The 14,832-nt window shown below is 44.4% G+C and overlaps 1 non-coding gene across 1 annotated transcript; it reads left to right on the top strand.

The window, feature by feature from the left end:
- Positions 1-14,347: 14,347 nt before the first annotated feature.
- Positions 14,348-14,454, top strand: LOC126005559 (U6 spliceosomal RNA). The gene has a single exon (XR_007494608.1). It is a non-coding gene; the product is annotated as a U6 spliceosomal RNA (small nuclear RNA).
- Positions 14,455-14,832: the final 378 nt, after the last annotated feature.

The following is a 14,832-nucleotide window of genomic DNA, read 5'->3' as shown; positions in this document are numbered from 1 at the left end:
TGCTCACTGTTTAAAGAGCTGACTTTTCTGTTAATAGATTCAAAAGCCTAGGGCATGGTTCACTGATCTTGTCAGTGTGGTAAGGCAGAAAGTCCAGCCCTAGTGTTGAACTACCTTTGAGGAGAGCTCCCTCCCAAATAAAGATCATTGTCAAAAGAAGCAAATTTGCAGATTAAATATATTAGGGGCTGGAGCAATAGCACAGTGGATAGGGCATTTGCCTTGCATTCAGTCAACCTGAGTTCGATTCTCTGCACCCATGTGGTTCATTGAGCCTGCCAGGAGTAGCCCCTGAGCATCGGTGGGTGTGGACCCCCAAAAAAGTAAATATATTAGGCTTCCAGCTATTTCTTTTTTTTTTTTTGGCCACACCCAGCGATGCTCAGGGGTTACTCCTGGCTGTCTGCTCAGAAATAGCTCCTGGCAGGCACAGGGGACCACATGGGACACCGGGATTCGAACCAACCACCTTGGGTCCTGGATCGGCTGCTTGCAAGGCAAACGCCGCTGTGCTATCTCTCCAGGCCCGCTATTTCTTACCAAGAACCACTTATACAGTAAAATTCTCTGTGGAGTCAGGCAATGAGGTCACTGGTCAACAAAGAGCAAAATCTTGCATTAGTACTCTGCTTCAAACTGAGACTCAGGAGCATGCACCGACTCTGCAGCCAGCTACTGTGAGCTGTGGATACAAACTGCCTCTACAGAGCCAGCAGGTAGAGCCATCTGGCCTCATGACTAGGCCAGCCTAGGCCAGCTACTTCTTAACTAGTGGTTTGGCCACTAACACAGCTGCAAAATTATACCCTTTACTGTCCCATGTGGATCATTCTGTCTCCTAGGACTAGTCTAAGAAACTCAAAACAAGTGATATCAAATTGAATTGAATAGCTTTGACAGGGAATAAAGAAAGTACCAATCAGCTGGTCTACCTAGAGAACTCTTAGATAGTGGAGGGGACTAGGCACAATGAGAAAGTAGTGCAGAACCTATCATGCTTAGTGAGAGAAATCAGCTATGTAACGGAGCAGATAAGGGCATTAGGAAATATTAAGGATGCTTAATGAGCTCAAAGAAACAGTGCTACAGGTAAAACACTGGCAGGACAGTACATTGAAAAAACAAACAACCCCATCAAAAAAATGGGGAGAAAAGATAAACAGAAATTTCTTCAAAGTAGGAATCCAAATAGCCAAAATGCATGTGAAAATCTCTAATATTACTTACCATGGGAATGCAAATCAAAGTAACAGTGAACTCTCACCTCACACAATCAAAATCACTTAACACTCATCAACAACATTTTTTGATGATTAACACCTATTAAAACAGCAATAACCAGTGTTGGTGTTTATGTGGGGGAAAAGTGGCCCTCCTCCATTGCTGGTGCGAATATTGACTGGTTCAGCCTTTTCGGAAGACTGTGGACCTTTCCCCCAAAACTAAGAATTAAGCTTCCATATTCCCCAGCAATTCTGCTCATGGGAATATATTGTAAGAGCCTCAAACACATGGTAGAGAAGGTATGTGCATTCCTGTGTTTATTGTAGCACTGTTCACAATAACCAAACTCTGGTAATAATCTAAGTTAAGTGTCCAAGAACAAATGACTAGATAAAGAAATTAGGGTACACTACTTATGTGTAAGAAGAAATGAAATGTGGGGCTGGAGAGAGCACAGCGGTAGGGCATGTGCCTTGTGTACAAGCCAACCTGGGAGGGACCTGGTTCGATTTCTGGCATCCCATATGGTCTATCCCCCAGCCTGCCAGAATCTAGGAGTGACCACTGAGCGTCGCTGGGTGTGGCCCCAAAACCAACCAAGTAATCAGTAACTAAGGTTTAAAAAAAAAAGAAAACATGAAATGCAATTTGCTGATACGTGGATGGATCTGTAGAATATCGTGCTGAGTGAAGTGAGTGAAGTGAGTCAGAGGAAGGACAGACCAGAATGATCTCACTTATATATGAAGAAACATAGTAGTGGAATAATGCCTTTATCAATGAATATTGTAAATCACGGTGCTTAAAAGTAAAAAATAGGGGCTGGAGAGATAGCATGGAGATAAGGCATTTGCCTTTCATGCAGAAGGTAATTGGTTCGAATCCTGGCATCCCATATGGTCCCCCGAGCCTGCCAGGTGCGATTTCTGAGCGTGGAGCCAGGGGTAACCCCTGAGCACTGCTGGGTGTGACCCAAAACCCAAAAATAAATAAATAAAGGAAAAAATAAACTGAAAGGAAAAAAGGAGAAGAAATACCATAAGTGCCTGCCATAGAGGCAGGCTAGGGAGTGGTAGGGAAATTGGGGACTTTGGTAGAGGGAAGTAGATAGTGATGTGATTGGTGTTGGAACATTACAGGCCTGAAACTTAGTCATGATTACTTTATAACTTGATCTTTCACTGCGGTCCATAAAATTAAAGAAGTAAATCGATTAAAGTATTATGTGCATTTTATTTTATATGAATTTAGATTTATGATTTGTGAGAATAGATTCAAAGTAAATTGTACTTTAAAGATATTTTAGAAGTCTGATAAATAATATTTCTGCTGTTAACTAAAACATTAGTTATTTATATTGCTAGACTTCATAAGTAAATGATTAAAAAAGAAACCTTTAAATCTGTGTGTTGTGGGGCTACTTAATATTTTCTCTTAAAAAAAAAGCCCCCAGCAGTGCTCAGGGCTTACCTCTGACTCTACACTGAGGTATCACTCCTGACTCTGTGTGTGTGGCCACATGGATTATACGTGTTGAACCTCAGTTGGACTTTAAGGCAAGCAACCTCCCCACTGTACTGTTACTGAGAATATGATCTTACCTTGTATTTTCTTTTTTGTTTGTTTGTTTGTTTTCAGATCACACCTGGCAGTGCTCAGGGGTTACTCCTGGCTCTGTGCTCAGAAGTCGCTCCTGGCAGGCTCAGGGAACCATACGGGATGTTGGTATTTGAATCATGGTCTGGCCTTTGTTGGCCACGTGCAAGGCAATGCCTTACAGCTGTGCTATCTCTCTGGCCCCCATATTTTCTTTTTTAAGTGTTTTTAGTCACACTAGCAGTGCTCAGAGCTCCTGGCTCTTTGTTCAGGAATCATTTCTGATGAGGATTGGGGGGAACTGTATGGGATGCTGGGGATCAAACCCAGTGGATTGTCTGCATTGAAGGCAGACACCCTACCCATATACTGTTGTTCTGGCCCCAGTGTTTTTGTTTTTATTTATTTATTTTTGCTAGTGGCATCTATTCATTTGATAAAGCTACTTCTACTTTTTGAATTTCATATATGAATAATTGATTCAGTCACATTAAAGTTGCATGATCTCGTTTGGAAACTATTCTGTGTTTGATCTAGATGTGGAAACTGATAGTCTAGCAAAGGTATCATGTAATTATAATACTAGCAGCAGCAGCTAATGCATTCTTATATTCCAGACTTGTTATAAGTGCTTTACATGCACTAATTTAATCCTTGTAATGAAATCCTGATGTAGATAGGTACTATGATTGTTCTTATTCTCTAGTGGAGGAATCTGAGTTACAGAGACTAAGCAGTATGAAAGCATAAAGTAACGAACTAGGATCCAAACCTGTAGTCTGACACCAGAGCCTATACTCTTAAATCTCTGTGCTAAATTGATTAAGCACATAATTTTTTTTTTTTTTTTGATTTTTGGGTCATACCCGGCAGCACTCAGGGATTACTCCCTGACTCTATGCTCAGAAATCGCTCCTGGCAGCTCAGGGGACCATATGAGATGCCAGGATTTGAACCACTGACCTTCGGCATGCAAGGCAAATGCCTTACCTCCATTTTATCTCTCCAGCCCCAAGCACATCATTCACCCATTTGATGCTCAGGGGTTACTCCTGACTAAGCTCTCAGAAATTGCCCCTGGCTTGGGGGGACCATATGGGACGCCAGGGGATCAAACTGCGGTCCTTCCTTGGCTAGACCTTGGCTAGCGCTTGCAAGGCAGACGCCTTATCTCTTATGCCACCTCACTGGCCCCATCATTCATGTTTTTTTTTTTTTTTTTTTTTTTTTTTTTGGTTTTTGGGCCACACCCGGCAGTGCTCAGGGGTTACTCCTGGCTGTCTGCTCAGAAATAGCTCCTGGCAGGCACGGGGGACCATATGGGACACCGGGATTCGAACCAACCACCTTTGGTCCTGGATCGGCTGCTTGCAAGGCAAACGCCGCTGTGCTATCTCTCCGGGCCCCCATCATTCATGTTTTAATGTTTACAAGTTTAAATAGAGATATCCAAGTTGCAGATAAGCTCTCTACCAGTTCTCTTACTTCATCGTCATTCTTCTGTCTTGTATCTCACTGAGTGACTTAGAAGAAATTTTTCTTGGGGCCTGATCGATAGCACAGCTGTAGGGCATTTGTCTTGTGTGCTGCCAACCACGGACTGACCAGGGTTCGATTCCCAGTATCCCACATAGTCTCCGAGCCTGCCAGGAGCATGGAGCCAGGAGTAACTTCTGAGCACCGCTTGGTGTGGCCCAAAATCAAACGAAAAAACACATTTTTTTTTCTAATTTTTTTGGGGGGTTGGGGGATGAGCCCAGCAGTGCCCAAGGTGTTACTCTTGCCCCTGTGCTCGGGGATCTCTCCTGGTGGTGTTTAGGGGACCATATATGGTTTCAGAGGTAAAATTGGGCTACTGTCTTTTTTTTTTTTTTTTTTTTTTTTTTTTTTGGGCCACACCCATTTGACGCTCAGGGGTTACTCATGGCTATGCGCTCAGAAATCACCCCTGGCTTGGGGGGACCATATGGGACGCTGGGGGATCGAACTGCTGTCCTCCTATGCTAGCACTTGCAAGGCAGACACCTTACCTCTAGTGCCACCTTCCCAGCCCCTGCTAGTGTCTTTCTTTCTTTTTTTTTTTTTTTTTTTTTTTTGGTTTTTGGGCCACACCCTTTGACGCTCAGGGGTTACTCCTGGCTATGTGCTCAGAAATCGCCCCTGGCTTGGGGGGACCATATGGGACGCCGGGGGATCGAACCGTGGTCCTTCCTTGGCTAGCGCTTGCAAGGCAGGCACCTTACCTCCAGCGCCACCTACCCGGCCCCTAGTGTCTTTCTTAATTAAGCCTTGCGCTTTTTTACTGGTGCTAGAAAAAAGCTTCTACCTGAATTTACTAATAACCTACAACTCCAGTGGTTTGAGATTGAGGGCTTTCCTAAAGAAGTCTTTTTTCTGTCTTAATTCATGGAAGTGTAACAACTACTTTCAGACATATCAAGCAATTTTTATTTGTTTAACTGTTTTGAAAGTCACAAAATATAATGATTTAATATTTTTAGTGAGATGAGGTTGATGGAATTTGTGTTGTAAAAGGTTGTACTTGGTTCAGTGCTCCTTAGATACTTGATACTCATAGTACATATGATATGTTGACAGTCGCATTTTCAAATTTCTTTTGCTTTGTGAATCTTGTGCTTACCAAAACTATGAAATTCTATTTTGTTATTTTGGATTTAAATAAGAGCAGTCTTTTGTGGAGGACTTGATTTCTTTTTTTCTTCTCTTTATCTCTTTTATCTCTCTCTTTTTCTCTCTCTCTTTCTCTCTCTTTCTCCTTCTTTGTTCTTTGGCTACATCCAGCAATACTCAGGCTCTGCACTCAGGAATTACTTCTGGTATGGTGGGGTTTATTTAGTATGCCTTGCTGAGGATCCAAATTGGGACAGCATCATGCAAGGCAAGCACCTTACCTGCTGTACTATCTCTCTTGCCCCTGGGGCTAGATTTCCTATCTCTCCTACCCCTGGGGCTAGATTTCATGACTCAATTTTTGTTGTGTGTTTTTGTTTTTTGTTTTTGGGCTACACCCCCTTACGCCTAGGGGTTACTCCTGGCTATGTGCTCAGAAATTGCTCCTGGTTTAGGGGACCATATAGGACACTGGGGGATCGAACTGAGGTCGGTTCTGGATCAGCGTGTGTAAGGCAAACACTCTACCACTTGTGCCACCACCACTCTGGCCCCTAATTGGGGGGGTTGCATACACTAAGGTGCTCAGGGGTTACTTGTGGCTCTGTGCTCAGAAATCTCTCCTGGCAGGCTCAGAGGACCATATGGGATGTCAGGGATTGCACCTGGGTCTGTCCCAGGTTGGCCCATGCAAGGCAAATACCCTGAGGCTATGCTATCTCTGGCCGCTAATTTTTTTTTTGACCACACCTAATGTTGTTCAAAAATTAAACATTTTTGGAGATGGTAGTTGTGATATCAGAACAAAAAAACAAACAAAAGCCAGGGAGGGACTGTATCTTGATTTGCTACCACTTACTAAATATTTATGACAAATTTGGCAGTGTTAAATTATTCTTAGGCAGTGAGAATTATTATATCACACTGGAGTCTTGAATGCAGAGAGTGGATGTTATTTGGAAATGCATTAGAAAATCATGACCGATTAACTGGTTCCTTGATCCATTTACTTTTTTGTTTTGGTTTTTGGGCCACACCTGGCAGTGTTCAGGGGTTACCCCTGGCTTTGTCCCCTGGCAGTCTCGGGACCACATGGGTACCGGGAATTGAACTGGGTCCCTCTCGGGTCTGCCACTTGCAAGGCAAACGCCTTAACCTCTGTGCTGTCTCTCTGCCTGCGGCCCCCCCACCCCCCCAGTGTTTATTCTTTTTCTTGAACATTCTGGTCATAGGGCCTGCTGGGTGTTGGGGGATGTTCACATACTTTTGCTGTGCTGACATTCCAGGCTGTATACTAAGATTCACACTTAGTTTTGCTATACAGCAAACAGCTATACAACAGAACACATGGGACTGTGTGCTCAGTTCATGTGTGTGGGATCATGGATTGGCCCAGCTTTAGGTAGCAAGGAAGGCTTATTTTTTATTTTTATTTTTTTGGTTTTTGGGCCATACCCGGCAGTGCTCAGGAGTTACTCCTGGCTGTCTGCTAGAAATAGCTCCTGGTGGGGCCGGAGAGATAGCATGGAGGTAAGGCGTTTGCCTTTCATGCAGAAGGTCATCGGTTCGAATCCTGGCGTCCCATATGGTCCCCCGTGCCTGCCAGGAGCAATTTCTGAGCATGGAGCCAGGAGTAACCCCTGAGCACTGCTGGGTGTGACCCAAAAACCACAAAAAAAAAAAAAAAAAAAAAAAAAGGCAAAAAAAAAAAAAGAAATAGCTCCTGGCAGGCACGGGGGACCATATGGGACACCGGGATTCGAACCAACCACCTTTGGTCCTGGATCGGCTGCTTGCAAGGCAAACGCCGCTGTGCTATCTCTCCGGGCCTGGAAGGCTTATTATTATTTTTCTGGGGGGGGGGGGGGGATTTGGGCCACACCTGGCAGTGCTCAGGGGTTACTCCTGGCTGTCTGCTCAGAAATAGCTCCTGGCAGGCACGGGGAACCATATGGGACACCGGGATTCGAACCAACCACCTTTGGTTCTGGATCGGCTGCTTGCAAGGCAAACACCACTGTGCTATCTCTCCGGGCCCGGAAGGCTTATTTTTTAAGTTTTTTTTTAATAGCTTAGGATCTTTGATTTACAATATAGTTAATGATTGTTTCCCATGTGCATAATTCCAATATCACATCCATCACCATTATACACACCTCTTTTCCCTAAGAACCCCAACACCCTTCCCTATCAATCAATTGTGTGGATCAATTCTCCCATTTTATAAGGCTGTCTTCTTTTGCCACTGAAGTATCTGCTAGTCTCCCCAAATAAATTTTTCATATAAATCACAATATTAGGTGTTAATTAGACCAGTTTCTCTACTAAGGCCACACGGTTTCTTGTGGGTCTCCAGGACATTGCAAGAGGGTCTGGACGGTGAAAATTGCATAAATGGGGGGCCATAGCATGAGATTAACTGGTAGGATATTCACAGAAGAATACAGGGTCCGGGGCCGGCGAGATAGCATGGAGGTAAGGTGTTAGCCTTCCATGCAGAAGGACGGTGGTTCGAATCCCAGCATCCCAAATGGTCCCACGTGCCTGCTAGGGGCAATTTCTGAGCGTGGAGCGTGGAGCGTGGAGCCCTGAGCGCTGGCGGGTGTGACCCAAAAACCAAAAACCAAAAAAAAAAAAGAATACAGGGTCCAAAGGGGCATAGAGTAGGGGAAAAAAAAAAGACTGTGTATGTGTAGCCCATTTTGTTCTAGACCATTGGTTTTTAGCTTTTTTTTTTTTTTTTTTTTTTTTTTGGCCACACCCGTCGGTGTTCAGAGGTTACTCCTGGCTGTCTGCTCAGAAATAGCTCCTGGCAGGCACGGGGGACCATATGGGACACCGGGATTCGAACCAACCACCTTTGGTCCTGGATCGGCTGCTTGTAAGGCAAACACCGCTGTGCTATCTCTCCGGGCCTTTTATACTTGTATACCAACATCATTTGTGTATCAGTAATTAAGTTGAAAACCACTGGCTTCGGCAATTTAAAACACATGAATTCATAATAAATTTCATATGCAATAGATGAAGCATGCTTTCATTTATTTACTTTTGTTTTTTTGTGCCATGTCTGCATGGGAGGCCATTTTACTATGCTCAGAAGTCACTCCCTAGTGGTGCTAGCGGTCCATGGTAAGTTCCTTAGTGTCTGCAATATCTTTTCTACACTGGAACAGCTTTTAATGTCTACCTCTTACTTTAAAACTAGTTGTCTGTATGAATGCTTCATTTGGAATTTAGGCATGAAAAGTTATGGAGGTTTTTTTGGGGGGTGGTGGTGGTCCATACCCAGTGTGCTTAATTAAGGCTTACAGTATTTCTGGCTCTGCTATAGGGGATCACTTTCAGCAGGGCTTCAGGACCATATGTGTTGCTGGAAGTCGAGTTGGCTGCTGTTAAGGCAACTTAATGTGACAGTATACTGTTGGTGTGAAAAGTTTTAATTTACTTGAAAATGCTTCATATTTTCAAGTTGGGTGAGGTTGAGCTCTATTACACTCATGAAAAATTTCCTGTTCTTTATAGTACTATCATCAAACATCTTTTGTGTTCTAGCTACATAGATATTTTTTTTTATTTTTATGTTCTTCCCCTCTCTTTATTGTCGTTAGGATGCTGTGGCAGTTTTCACACATGCCTAAGTGTATTATATTGCAGACTTGCTGAGGATTGTACATAAAGTTGTCATACTTGCACACACTGAGCTGTGGTGCTCACTGAGGTTTACACTACTTCAGTTGCAGTTCTTGCACGCATGTTCACCAGGGATAGCACTCTTAGTTTGAGATAATACAATGTGCTGTTAGTTTTCACCTGGGGTTGCTGCAGTGCTTACCCATGCTCACCAGGGTTTGTATTTCTTTTTTTTTTTTTTTTTTTTTGGTTTTTTGGGCCACACCCGTTTGACGCTCAGGGGTCACTCCTGGCTATGTGCTCAGAAATCGCCCCTGGCTTGGGGGAACCATATGGGACGCCGGGGGATCGAACCGCTGTCCGTTCCTTGGCTAGCGCTTGTAAGGCAGGCACCTTACCTCCAGCGCCACCGCCCGGCCCCCTGGTTTGTATTTCTTAATTAGCATTCACCATCTCTCTCTTTTTTTAATTGCTATACTCACTGGAAGTTGGCCTGGACTGTCACACCTCTTTGTGTGGTACTTATGTGCACTTGGCTGGAGTGCAGTTGGAGATAACTTGAAGTGCTGGAAATGGTAGACAGCAGTTCTGCCAGGCTGCTAGGATAATGCTTGGCAGAGATCATGTGCTTTTTATTAAATGTGTTTGGGGGGAGGGGGCCTGGGCCACATCCAGTGATGCTCAGGCCTTATTCCTGGCTTTTTGCTCAGGAATCAGTTCTGGTAGTGATTAGGGGAACCATCTGGGGTGCTGAAATTGAGCCTAGGTCTTTCTTGTGCTAGGCAAATGCTCTACCCACTGTACTATTGCTCCAGCCCCAAGATCATTTTTTGGGGGGGCACTCCCAGCAGTGCTCAGGGATTACCCCTGGCTCTGTGCTCAAAAATTATTGCTGGCAGGCATGGGGACCATATGGGATGCCAGGGATTGAACCTGCATCAGCCTTGTGCAAGGCAAAAGCCTGACCGGCTTTGCTATAGCTATGGCTCCCGAGCATGTGTTCTTTTTTTTTTTGTTTGTTTTTTGTTTTTTGTTTTTGGGCCACACCCGGTGACGCTCAGGGATTACTCCTGGCTATGCGCCTAGAAATCATTCCTGGCTTGGGGGACCATATGGGACGGGATCGAACTGCAGTCTGTCCTAGGCTAGCGTGGGCATGGCAGACGCGTACCACCTTACATGCGCCACCACTGGAGCATGTATTTTTTTTTTTTTTGTGTGTGTTTTTTTTGGGGGTCACACCCGGCAGTGCTCAGGGGTTATTCCTGGCTCCAGGCTCAGAAATTGCTCCTGGCAGGCACGGGGGACCATATGGGACGCCGGGATTTGAACCGATGACCTCCTGCATGACAGGCAAACGCCTTACCTCCATGCTATCTCTCCGGCCCCTGGAGCATGTATTTTTAAGTTAGGAGTTCTTAAGCCTCTGTGCTTTTCCTCCAGACCTAATTTGCTCTTCATATAATAATGTCTTTTATTTTTTTTCTTTTTGCATTTTCTTTCTTTTTGGGTGGGGGCATACCCAGAGAGGCTCAGGAGTTATTCCTAATTCTGCGCTTAGAAATCACTCCTGGCAGGCTTGGGGGTCTTATGGGATGCTGGGGATCGAACCCGAGTCGGCCACGTGCAAGCAAACACCTTTACCTGCTGTGCTACTGCTCTAATCCTCTCTTTGTATGTTTCTTAAGGATGATTGATCTGTTTTGAATGTTTTTACTTTTTTAACCTAAGGCATGATGCAACCATACTTTTACAGAAGGACTTTCTTTTTTTTTTTTTTTTTTTTTTTGTGGTTTTTGGGTCACACCCGGCAGTGCTCAGGGGTTATTCCTGGCTCCATGCTCAGAAATTGCTCCTGGCAGGCATGGGGGATCATATGGGACACCAGGATTCGAACCGATGACCTTCTGCATGAAAGGCAAACGCCTTACCTCCATGCTATCTCTCCGGCCCCAGAAGGACTTTCTTATTGTTTTATTTTTTTCAGTGCCATGGATTGAACTCATGTATGTGCTTTAGTGCTGAATCACATCTCTGGTCTTTTCTTTTCTTTTCTTTTCTTTTCTTTTCTTTTCTTTTCTTTTCTTTTCTTTTCTTTTCTTTTCTTTTCTTTGCTTTTCTTTGCTTTTCTTTGCTTTTCTTTGCTTTTCTTTGCTTTGCTTTTCTTTTTTTGTTTTTTGTTTTTGGGCCACACCTAGCAGTGCTCAGGGGCTACTCCTGGCTGGCTGCTCAGAAATAACTCCTGGCAGGCACGGGGGACCATATGGGACACCGGGATTCGAACCAACCACCTTTGGTCCTGGATCGGCTGCTTGCAAGGCAAACACCGTTGTGCTATCTCTCCGGGCCCTCTTTTCTTTTTTTTTTTTTTTTTTTGGTAGCTTTTTGTAGCAGCACCTAATGGCATTATTTCTGTTTTGCATGATTATAATTAATAACATTATTATAGTTAATTTTTATCTAAGATTATGATATACAGGGAACAAAATTATTGTGACTTATTCTTTTTTTGTTTTTTTGGGATGCATTTGGCAGTGCTCAATAGCCACTCTGGGTTTGGTGTCCAGATCATTTCTGGTGGTGCTTGAATTTAACTGTCAACACGTTCCTTAGCCCTTGTACTGTTCTGTCTCTCTGGCCCCCAAGTAATAGCTTGTAAGATAAAGCTACCAGAGCAGATCATGCAGTGCCTTGTAGGTTGCTGTAGAAGGTTTGGATTTTGGGGGCAAGGGTATAGAAGGCCTCTCAAGTGCAGATGGGGGCTGGATATTTGGCCAGTTGATCCATGAAGTTTCCATGCTAGGGCTAGATTATGTGATAATGCTGAGTTCTGCCAATACCAGATCTGTATTGTTCAGTGCCCTTGGGCTACATCTGACTATGCTGGAGAGGGGATATGTTTATCAGGAATAGAACTCTGGAACCTGTGAATTTGGTCCTAGATCTACCTTCCTTCCTTCCATCCTTCCTTCTCCCTCTCTTGGTATTCAGATTATATGAGTTGTCCAGGTTTGAAGCAAGGTCAATCTTGTGCAAGACAAGTGCCTTATCCTCGGTACTATCTCAGGCCACAATATTTTTTTATAAATATAATGGAATTCTGTTTTTGTTTTTGTTTTTGGTTTTTGGGCCACACCCAGTAACGCTCAGGGGTTACTCCTGGCTATGTGCTCAGAAGTTGCTCCTGGCTTGGGGGACCATATGGGACACCGGGGGATCGAACCGCGGTCCGTCCAAGGCTAGCGCAGGCAAGGCAGGCACCTTACCTTTAGCGCCACCACCCGGCCCCAATATAATGGAATTCTAATCTGGGAGATAGCTTCAAAGCTTTGGAGCACAGCCACAAGAATCTGTCTTGCATGCTAGAAACCTGGATTTGATGCCCAGCTTCGCATGATTCTCTGAACTCCACTGGATGTGGGCCTTCTTGTCCTACCTAAATGCAATTTAAGGATTTTATTTATTTATTTATTGGGTTTTTGGGTCACATCCAGTGGCACTCAGGAGTTACTCTGACTTGCACTCAGAAGTCGCTCCTGGAAGACTCGGGAGATCATATGGGATGCTGGGTTTCAAACCAGATCCGTACTGTGTTGCCCAGTGCCACAGTGGGTTGTACTATTGCTTCAGCCCAATTAAAAGATTTTTTTTTTGTTTGCTTGTTTTTTGGGTCACACCGGGCAGCGCTCAAGGGTTACTACTGTAACTACGGTTACTACTGTTACTACTGGCTGTATGCTCGGAAATCGCTCCTTGGAGGCTCAGGGGACCATATGGGATGCTGGGACTTGAACCACTGACCTTCTGCATACAAGGCAAACACCTTACCTCCATGCTATCTCTCCAGCCCCAATTAAAAGATTTTAAATGGAGTTATATATGACTTAATTTTTCCAGAGATCTTGTGGGTTATTGACTGATACTGAATAATAGGAGAGCAAGGGGGAAAGCAGTAGGAATGATTTAGAAAGGTAGTAAAAGTAGAGATAGAAGTAGGTAGATCAAGATATATTTTGGGGGCCGGGCGGTGGCGCTAAAGGTAAGGTGCCTTCCTTTCCTGCGTTAGCCTTGGACGGACCGCGGTTCGATCCCCCGGTGTCCCATATGGTCCCCCAAGCCAGGAGCAACTTCTGAGCACATAGCCAGGAGTAACCCCTGAGCGTTACCGGGTGTGGCCCAAAAACCAAAAAAAAAAAAAGATATATTTTGGGGGCCGGGCGGTGGCGCTAAAGGTAAGGTGCCTGCCTTGCCTGCGCTAGCCTTGGACGGACCGCGGTTCGATCCTCCAGTGTCCCATATGGTCCCCCAAGCCAGGAGCAACTTCTGAGCACATAGCCAGGAGTAACCCCTGAGCGTTACTGGGTGTGGCCCAAAAACCAAAAAAAAAAAAAAAAAGATATATTTTGGTAGAATTAAATTTTTTTCTTTCAGTTTTATTTAGGCATACAGTGTTCAATACAACATCCAAGTAGTAGAGTTTTAAATATTTACCGATAGATTAGATTTTTTTTGGCAGTGCCAGGAATTACAAGATTGGATAGATGTGAAGGAGAAAAAGAAATCAAGAGTTATTTCTAAGTTTCTGGATTGGTATTTGTTGAAATTAGGAAATACTGGGAAGAGCAAGCCCTTCCTTCCTTCTTTCCTTCCTTCCTTCCTTCCTTCCTTCCTTCCTTCCTTCCTTCCTTCCTTCCTTCCTTCCTTCCTTCCTTCCTTCCTTCCTTCCTTCCTTCCTTCCTTCCTTCCTCCCCCCTCCCTCCCCCCCGCCCTCCCTCCCTCCCTCCCTCTCTTTCTTTCCTCCCTTCCTCCCTCTGTGCTATTACCTGCTATTACTCTTTGCAGGCTCCAGAGACCATATGGGATGTTGGGGATTGAACCCAGGTCAGCATATGCTCTACCTGCTAGTGCTCTGTTCCAAGTATATTGTTTTTTGTTTTATTTTGTTTTGTTTTTTCGTCTTTGGGCCTCACCCTGTGACGCTCAAGGATTACTCCTGGCTCTGCACTCAGAAATTGCTCCTGGCTTGGGAGATCATATGGGACACTAGGGGATTGAACCGAGGTCCATCCTAGGTCAGCTACATGCAAGGCAAACGCCCTACTGCTGCGCCACCGCTCCAGCCCTCCAAGTATATTGTCCCCCCCCCACCCCCGACCGTCGAGTATATATATATATATTTTTTAAAGCAGTTTAAACAGAAGTTCAATGAACCTCTGACAGTCGACCAGTTTGGAGTGAGTTGAATATTTAAGTTAAGAATTATGTGCTCGCTTCGGCAGCACATATACTAAAATTGGAACGATACAGAGAAGATTAGCATGGCCCCTGCGCAAGGATGACACGCAAATTCGTGAAGCGTTCCATATTTAAAAAAAAAAAAAAAGAATTAGAGTGATACAGCAGCGTTTGCCTTGCAAGCAGCCAATCCAGGACCAAAGGTGGTTGGTTCAAATCCCGGTGTCCCATATGGTTCCCCGTGCCTGCCAGGAGTTATTTCTGAGCAGACAGCCAGGAGTAACCCCTGAGCACCGCCAGGTGTGGCCCAAAAACCAAAAAAAAAAAAAAAAAATTAGAGTGATAGTACAGTGATCAGTACTTTTTTGCCTTGCATGTGGCTGACCAGATTTGATCCCTGGCATTCCATATAGTCCCCTGATTACCACCAGGAGTGATTCATGAGTGCAGAGCCTAGAGTAACCCCTGAGCACCAAAACAAAAAGAATGAAAGAAACGAAAAAGTAAAACAGA

The sequence above is a fragment of the Suncus etruscus genome, chromosome 3, assembly GCF_024139225.1.
Source record: "Suncus etruscus isolate mSunEtr1 chromosome 3, mSunEtr1.pri.cur, whole genome shotgun sequence".
Lineage (NCBI taxonomy): Eukaryota > Metazoa > Chordata > Mammalia > Eulipotyphla > Soricidae > Suncus > Suncus etruscus.
The sequence above is the reverse complement of the archived record's forward strand: the minus strand, read 5'-3'. Positions and strand labels throughout refer to the sequence as shown.